At 46.6% G+C, this 8611-nt stretch overlaps 1 long non-coding RNA gene across 1 annotated transcript; it reads left to right on the forward strand.

Annotated features, from left to right (window-relative positions):
• Window positions 1–1420: 1420 nt before the first annotated feature.
• On the forward strand, window positions 1421–2221 carry LOC105419939 (uncharacterized). The gene is made up of 2 exons (XR_966378.2): window positions 1421–1675; window positions 1767–2221. It is a non-coding gene; the product is annotated as an uncharacterized lncRNA (long non-coding RNA).
• The last annotated feature ends 6390 nt before the right edge of the window (window positions 2222–8611 follow it).

Consider the following 8611-nt stretch of genomic DNA (forward strand, 5'->3'; position numbering starts at 1 on the left):
ATGGAGAGATCCCCGTATCTAACCCGTCCCCCTCTAAACTCAACCCTAGTCTTCGCACTCAGCCCCAGAGCAGAAATTTTTAAACACGCGCACCAATGGAATCAGGCCTCCTAGACTGCGGGAAACCTTAAACCACGATTGTGTCTTCCACCCAGGCCGCAGTGCAAAAACAACAAACTAAAATAACAAACAGCGCAAAAGCGCACTACAGCCTACCACAGGGAACTCTCCAGTGAGATCGCTACTTTTTAAACCACTCGTAATCTCAACCTAGTCAGCTTTCAAATCAAGAGCTTTCACTTGCTTTTTATACCCCCTCAACTAAGGATTGTTGCCAATAATCTCAAAATCGGTCTTCCCCAAAACAAAGCAGCTGATTTATGAGCTACCCAAGCGTATTACGCACGCCGTACTCAATGATCGGGTACTCCCCACTTTACCTTCAAAGCGTACCCACCAACATGCACGAACCACGATCCAACTTCACAGCTTCGGACGAGCCCCCATATGTCACGAATACTTGGCTCAAGGTAGCCATGACATACAAATGGGGAGACCAACGATGAGGATTTTCAACCCAACATAACATTTATTAAAGAACCCAGTGGAATATAAAACAGAAAAGTCCAAATAGTCACAAAGAGGGAAACTCCAAACTCCTGCGGCCGTGACAAGCTCCGGGCTCATCTGACGAACTCCACTGCAGCACACCAGATAGGACGAGAGGGGGCCTCCTCGACGCTCTCCAGACAGGTTTTATACCTGGACCCGTCAGGCAGCCAATCCCAGCAGATGGGCCACAGGTGAGCAGGTGAACATGCTGGGTCGACTGGAAACGCTTGGCACTCCCCTGCAGGTCAGCCAGGGAATTACTCTTCCAGCCAGCCCCGACAACAGTGAGGCACGACAGAGCCGTCACAGATACTCTCTCTCCAAGTTTAGGTCTTTCCTCAGGACCACAAAGGGGATGAGGTCTGTACAGGTGGAGGACTACTTTCCAGACCTCCAGCTCTTTCAGGAGTCTACCAAGTACTTTATGAAAACTGGGAGCTTCGGCCAGCCCTCTTTCACTGACCAGGAGATGTACCGCCTCAAAAAACTGTTGGTCAAGGTTTGGTCTCGGCTTGAGAGCGCCGACTAGGCCACACACGTTCCCTCTGTCCCTCTGTTTAATTTTTACTGAGCAATGAACAATATTGAGGGGTTTAAGAGCACATGGTGCCTAAATGACGAACTCTGTCTGGTGGAGGAGGAGCTGGTCTTTGGATTCCTCCTCAACTGAATGTTAGTTTTCTGTTTGTTTTGGATCATGTTTTTTGCGATTGTGGCAGCATGGAGTTCGTGCCCTGCCCACCACCTTAATTGTTGGGGCAGTTGCAGCTGTGGCGTTCTCCTTAAAAAGGAGACTGTGCTGCGCGGGCTGCTCTTTCTTGTTGAGCTTTCGGGTGCCACGCCACAGCTCACTTGGTCCTTATTGGATTGCTGTGCGGTGGGGCTGTGCTATTCCATACGCATCTGGGTCTGCTCCGTCATCAGAGCTGGGGAGCCTTGGGTGCCTTACGGTTGGCCTTGGTGCTTTGCCTTTGGTGCTTCAGCTGTTTAGCCCTGTTAGCGGGAACGCTATAGTGGCTCGGTGTGCGTCTCCACTTCAGAGACTCTTTTCCTTTACCTGACGGTATGTAGCGGCTGCCTTTAGCGCCACCATATGGGGAATTATCGTCAGGAACCTAAATTGCTTTCTTTCTTAACAAGAGAAATTGTTACAGGTGCCGGCTCTAGTGCGCTTTCCTCCCGTTGCTGTTGGCCGGCTGCTGTTTTGCCCTCCGCATTGGGTTCATCGCGCATGGTCCCAACTTTGCGTCACTCCTGTCTACCTCTGAGCGGTATCATCGTGTGGGGTCCAAATCTAAAAGTGCGAGTGTGTGACTGAACTGCACCTCTAGGAGGACTAGGATCGCCTTTATTTGGTTTAACGTTTCGTTTGCCGGGGGAGTTGGGGTTGATTTGTGATGTTTCATGTTTATTTGGGTTCTATTATTGTGTATGTTTTGTTATTTTCTAATTGGTGCAGATCCTACCCTGTGTGGCCAGATGTTTTTGTAAATTGTTGTAAATCTGAATTTAATATCTGCATGTTGAGTGTGTGAATGGGTGCTTGAGTGTATTTTAGCGATTATTGTCAGAGGATATCCGGTAATAAAAGTAATAATTTTGTATATTAGACCAGTCTCTTCCCCTCACTAGAAAACACTTGTTCGGCCTTGATAATGATTCTCCAGGTGGAATTCCTGGGGTGGTGTTGTTGAGATTTAGGGAAGAGATATACTGAGCCCCGTTGGGTTCAAAATTGAGTTTTGAAAACAATCAAATCTCTCTCTCTCGCTGGGAGCTTGCTGAAGAGCGTGCTGCGATTTTTGTAAGTTTTTGAGTGTTTTTCCCCAACTAACGTCCCCTTGTCAGTGTGTCTGCACTTTCATCGGGGTGGTTGTTGTCGCGGGGTTTAGTGCCATTTTGGCGGAGGTTTCGTCGTGTTTTACGGCGGGGATGGCGTCCTCGGTGACGCTGTCTCTTTCAATCCGACACGGGGATCGGGTTCAACTTAACCCGTCTGTGTTGGTGGAGGAGGTTCTCCTGGCCGTAGGAGACCGGGTAGGACACGCTAACCTGTCCTACGCCTCCAGGATGAACAGAAGAGTGGTGGTTTTTGTGAAAGAGGAGCGACTGGTGGCTGAGTTGGTGGGGAGGGGGGTGACTGTGAATGGTCCGTACCTGCAGGTGTCCCCGCTCACTGCGCCTCTACTCGGGTCACCATCTCAGGTGTGGTGAGTTGGTGGCGAGTGGTCTGAGGACCGTGGGTCTGGGCTGCAGGAGCGACAAACTGAAGCACTTGCGCTCACTCAGGAGGCAGTGCTTCATGTTCCTCACCTGTCCAACACAAACGATAGACGTGTCCTTCAGGGTGAGAAATGGAGAGGGACACTACATGGTCTGTGCTAGCTCTGGGAGCATGAGATGTTTTGAGTGTGGGGATGTGGGAAACAAGCGTGTCGCTTGCCCTCACAAAATCCGCTAATGAGGGCACTCGCATCGGCAGCTATGTCGAGCCGCGTCACCGCGCTGAGCGGCGGTGCTGATGAGGTGGCGGCCGATGCAGGAGGGGGTCCTAGTAGACAGGTAGAGGAGCAAAGAGGAGCTGGTGAATGTTTAGCTGCATTTAGGGCAGGAAGAGGAGGTGCAGATGGGAGTGAATGTTCAGACAGGAGCAGTAGAGGAGGTGCAGATGGGAGTGAATGTTCAGACAGGAGCAGTAGAGGAGGTGCAGATGGGAGTGAATGTTCAGACAGGAGCAGTAGCGGAGGAGGAGGAGCAGATAGGAGCTGAGGGGGTCAGTGATGACCAAGGTCAGGCTGCTGGTGTGCAGCTCACTGATCAGCCAGTAGAGATGCGGAGTGTTGATGAGGGAGGGGAGGAGGAGATGGAGTCTGACTCTGACTCTGACTGTGTGTCTGTAGCAGACTCCCAGACAGTTGGTGGGGACCTGTACACCCTGGAAGACGTTATAAGCTTCCTGGATGAAACCATCGGCCAGTCTGTGAAGGTGGCTGATTATTTCCCAGATCCGGAAAAGTTTTTGAAAAGTGCACTGACATTACAGAAGGACGTCTAACTTGAAAACCTCACTTGTTTCTCCTGATGCTACCTTACACGGCTGAACAGGCAGGTTGAAAAAAAAAATGAAGGTGTTGTTTTTGGTGGGGTGGTGCAAGCCTCAGCCCGCAATCCAACACAGGTGCTCACTCGCTTTACGCACAAATTTTAATTTTCATGAAGCCCTTTCCCTCATTCTTCTTGTCCAATCCTGCTGAGGTGCAAAGGCTAATGCTGTTTTTTCCAGTGGAATCTCAGCAATAGGAAATAATCTAACTGGTGTAATCTTAATCTTTCGAGCAAAAGGGTTTTTTTTAGAGAGTAAATACTGCATAAATATCCATAATTGTGTTTATTTATAATTAACCAGCTCACCACAGCACAAACTGTTGGGGTTCTGGGTTGTGTCTGGCTTTGTCCTGCAGGGGGTGGTGTGGAGCACAATTGGTGGCAGCTTGCACTGCAGGCAGGCGCACCTGTGGGCAATTTACATCTGCCGCCTATTTAAGCAGGTGCCTGCCGGTCAGTGCCAGGGTGTTTGTTCGTCTGCCTTCGTCGTGTGGAGGGTGTTTGTTCGGGTTCTCTTGTCGCATGTTGGTGAGTTTTGGCTAGTGGTGGGCAAGTGAGGCCTCATGAAGCACTGAGGCTTTTTTAACAATTGTGTCAACAAGATTCAAAGCTTCAAGACTTCAGTGATGGTGGCATCTGGTGGACAACTGAAGCCATAGCAACCTCTAAAGAGCACGACTGAAGCACTGGCACTGTTTCAATCCCATGACACCAATACAAGCTCATTGAGTGGTCATCCAGGTGTTTTGTTTTGAAACATAATGCATCTTATATAGCTGGTATGCCATCAAATCATTCAAATCTGTCGCACCTGTCCAGCTGTCATTGGATCAGAATGTATTGAAACGTCATGAGCCAATGAAAGGCTTCAAAACATTTTGAAGCAATGAAGCGCGAAGCGAAACAGTCAAAATCACATTATGCTGTTTATGCCTGGAAGTTTTGTCCTCAAGGTGGACCAGTCTCTGTGTTTCCAGGTTTAAGATAAAAGGGGATGTTGAGATTTTCTGATGTACCTGCTATGTAGTGCTGTATCTGTTTTTTTTGTTCTTTGTGGATTTTAGAAAGGCCCAACCAGGATAACCACACATTTTCAAAGATTCCCTGATGTACTTTTCCTTCTCCTTCCACTCAACCATCGAAGGTACCATCTGTGTCCGGGAGTTCAGGATTTGTATAACATATAGCTTGTGTTGTAGAGTGTCACGGGAGTCAAAATATACTGCTCCTTGCTCTTTTTGAACACTTCAATGTTCAGGCTTCTGTCAGCTTTATTGTTTACTGCACAGTCCAGGAAGACCAAAACTTTGTCCATGACATCTTCTGAGTTCCGAGTGAATTTGACGTTATGATTGGTGTGGTCAGTAAAGACTTCTGCTTATTTTAACCCAAGTGCCCTCCACATACCTAAAGCAGTGGCTGAGGGTCGTTCAAGAGAAAGAGGTCAGTGCCTTGGATTCCACTTTTTCCATATACGTACAGGCAAGTGTTCTGAACTGGACGAGGTGTCTCGGACAACATGCTCAAAAACAGAGCTCAACTATCCGCAGACCACATCTGCACATGTTCCGCCGGTCTCATCTCCACCTACTCCCAATTCTGAGACAGCTTCTACAGACAGAAACTTGGCTGTAGCTTGGGCACAATGGCGTCATTTATATGGAAGAACCCGATTTTTTTTCTTTTTTATAAAATGACAAATTCAGTTTCCAGTTTAGTGAAATCTTTAATATCAAAATGACTTGGGCCGCGTCACCGCGCTGAGCGGCGGTGCTGATGAGGTGGCGGCCGATGCAGGAGGGGGTCCTAGTAGACAGGTAGAGGAGCAAAGAGGAGCTGGTGAATGTTTAGCTGCATTTAGGGCAGGAAGAGGAGGTGCAGATGGGAGTGAATGTTCAGACAGGAGCAGTAGAGGAGGTGCAGATGGGAGTGAATGTTCAGACAGGAGCAGTAGAGGAGGTGCAGATGGGAGTGAATGTTCAGACAGGAGCAGTAGCGGAGGAGGAGGAGCAGATAGGAGCTGAGGGGGTCAGTGATGACCAAGGTCAGGCTGCTGGTGTGCAGCTCACTGATCAGCCAGTAGAGATGCGGAGTGTTGATGAGGGAGGGGAGGAGGAGATGGAGTCTGACTCTGACTCTGACTGTGTGTCTGTAGCAGACTCCCAGACAGTTGGTGGGGACCTGTACACCCTGGAAGACGTTATAAGCTTCCTGGATGAAACCATCGGCCAGTCTGTGAAGGTGGCTGATTATTTCCCAGATCCGGAAAAGTTTTTGAAAAGTGCACTGACATTACAGAAGGACGTCTAACTTGAAAACCTCACTTGTTTCTCCTGATGCTACCTTACACGGCTGAACAGGCAGGTTGAAAAAAAAATGAAGGTGTTGTTTTTGGTGGGGTGGTGCAAGCCTCAGCCCGCAATCCAACACAGGTGCTCACTCGCTTTACGCACAAATTTTAATTTTCATGAAGCCCTTTCCCTCATTCTTCTTGTCCAATCCTGCTGAGGTGCAAAGGCTAATGCTGTTTTTTCCAGTGGAATCTCAGCAATAGGAAATAATCTAACTGGTGTAATCTTAATCTTTCGAGCAAAAGGGTTTTTTTTAGAGAGTAAATACTGCATAAATATCCATAATTGTGTTTATTTATAATTAACCAGCTCACCACAGCACAAACTGTTGGGGTTCTGGGTTGTGTCTGGCTTTGTCCTGCAGGGGGTGGTGTGGAGCACAATTGGTGGCAGCTTGCACTGCAGGCAGGCGCACCTGTGGGCAATTTACATCTGCCGCCTATTTAAGCAGGTGCCTGCCGGTCAGTGCCAGGGTGTTTGTTCGTCTGCCTTCGTCGTGTGGAGGGTGTTTGTTCGGGTTCTCTTGTCGCATGTTGGTGAGTTTTGGCTAGTGGTGGGCAAGTGAGGCCTCATGAAGCACTGAGGCTTTTTTAACAATTGTGTCAACAAGATTCAAAGCTTCAAGACTTCAGTGATGGTGGCATCTGGTGGACAACTGAAGCCATAGCAACCTCTAAAGAGCACGACTGAAGCACTGGCACTGTTTCAATCCCATGACACCAATACAAGCTCATTGAGTGGTCATCCAGGTGTTTTGTTTTGAAACATAATGCATCTTATATAGCTGGTATGCCATCAAATCATTCAAATCTGTCGCACCTGTCCAGCTGTCATTGGATCAGAATGTATTGAAACGTCATGAGCCAATGAAAGGCTTCAAAACATTTTGAAGCAATGAAGCGCGAAGCGAAACAGTCAAAATCACATTATGCTGTTTATGCCTGGAAGTTTTGTCCTCAAGGTGGACCAGTCTCTGTGTTTCCAGGTTTAAGATAAAAGGGGATGTTGAGATTTTCTGATGTACCTGCTATGTAGTGCTGTATCTGTTTTTTTTGTTCTTTGTGGATTTTAGAAAGGCCCAACCAGGATAACCACACATTTTCAAAGATTCCCTGATGTACTTTTCCTTCTCCTTCCACTCAACCATCGAAGGTACCATCTGTGTCCGGGAGTTCAGGATTTGTATAACATATAGCTTGTGTTGTAGAGTGTCACGGGAGTCAAAATATACTGCTCCTTGCTCTTTTTGAACACTTCAATGTTCAGGCTTCTGTCAGCTTTATTGTTTACTGCACAGTCCAGGAAGACCAAAACTTTGTCCATGACATCTTCTGAGTTCCGAGTGAATTTGACGTTATGATTGGTGTGGTCAGTAAAGACTTCTGCTTATTTTAACCCAAGTGCCCTCCACATACCTAAAGCAGTGGCTGAGGGTCGTTCAAGAGAAAGAGGTCAGTGCCTTGGATTCCACTTTTTCCATATACGTACAGGCAAGTGTTCCGAACTGGACGAGGTGTCTCGGACAACATGCTCAAAAACAGAGCTCAACTATCCGCAGACCACATCTGCACATGTTCCGCCGGTCTCATCTCCACCTACTCCCAATTCTGAGACAGCTTCTACAGACAGAAACTTGGCTGTAGCTTGGGCACAATGGCGTCATTTATATGGAAGAACCCGATTTTTTTTCTTTTTTATAAAATGACAAATTCAGTTTCCAGTTTAGTGAAATCTTTAATATCAAAATGACTTGGGGGGGGGGGGAATCAGACCTAAATTATTCTTGGAAATATAGAATATGTTGCATGCATGCATCCATGGACACCTTTTTTATTTTTAAAGTGTTATTAAATAACGAATTCACTTGCCGGTTTTAATGAAATTACAGATTTGAAACCACTGCCTGAAGTAGCACATATAACCACGAGGTGCAACTGTAGATCACATTAATAGTTAAATGTGTTTGATGTGGCTTATAAAAAAAACTGAATGCTCTTGGGACTAAATACATTTCAGAGTTCCAGCTGCCTCAGGCCCAGAGGAACAGGTTTAGTCCTGTTTTTTAGAGTCATTAACAATGTGAAACTGCTTTTTGTTACAATGCTCCTCACTTGCGAAACAAACTTCCTGCCTGAGCTCAAATGCCGAGGACTGCTTTCACTCTCACTTCTTTTAAATCAGGTCTTAAAACTTTATTACTAGCCCAGGCCTTTCAATAGATAATCTAGATTTTGTTATTTTAATAAAGCTTTTGTGATGTATTTCTCTCTTCCTTTTCTGCATTGCTCTGTTATTCCTTTTATTATTAAAAAAAAAAAAAATCTCTGTTTTACAGAGAGTAATTTAAAGTGTTGGATCAAAGTTACAAACTGTAACTCTGATAGGAGAATTGAATTAATTTTACACTGAGAGTGATAAACTGAAACGAACAATTGGCAACAGGGTTAAAGATGCAGCGGGATGAAGAGCAGCACAGGAAAGTGTGTGTTTGATGTGTGTTTTGGTGTGTGACTGGTTGTGGCTGGAAATTTTAAACTGCTTAC

This window comes from Takifugu rubripes, chromosome 3 (assembly GCF_901000725.2).
Source record: "Takifugu rubripes chromosome 3, fTakRub1.2, whole genome shotgun sequence".
NCBI classification, from domain to species: Eukaryota; Metazoa; Chordata; class Actinopteri; order Tetraodontiformes; family Tetraodontidae; genus Takifugu; species Takifugu rubripes.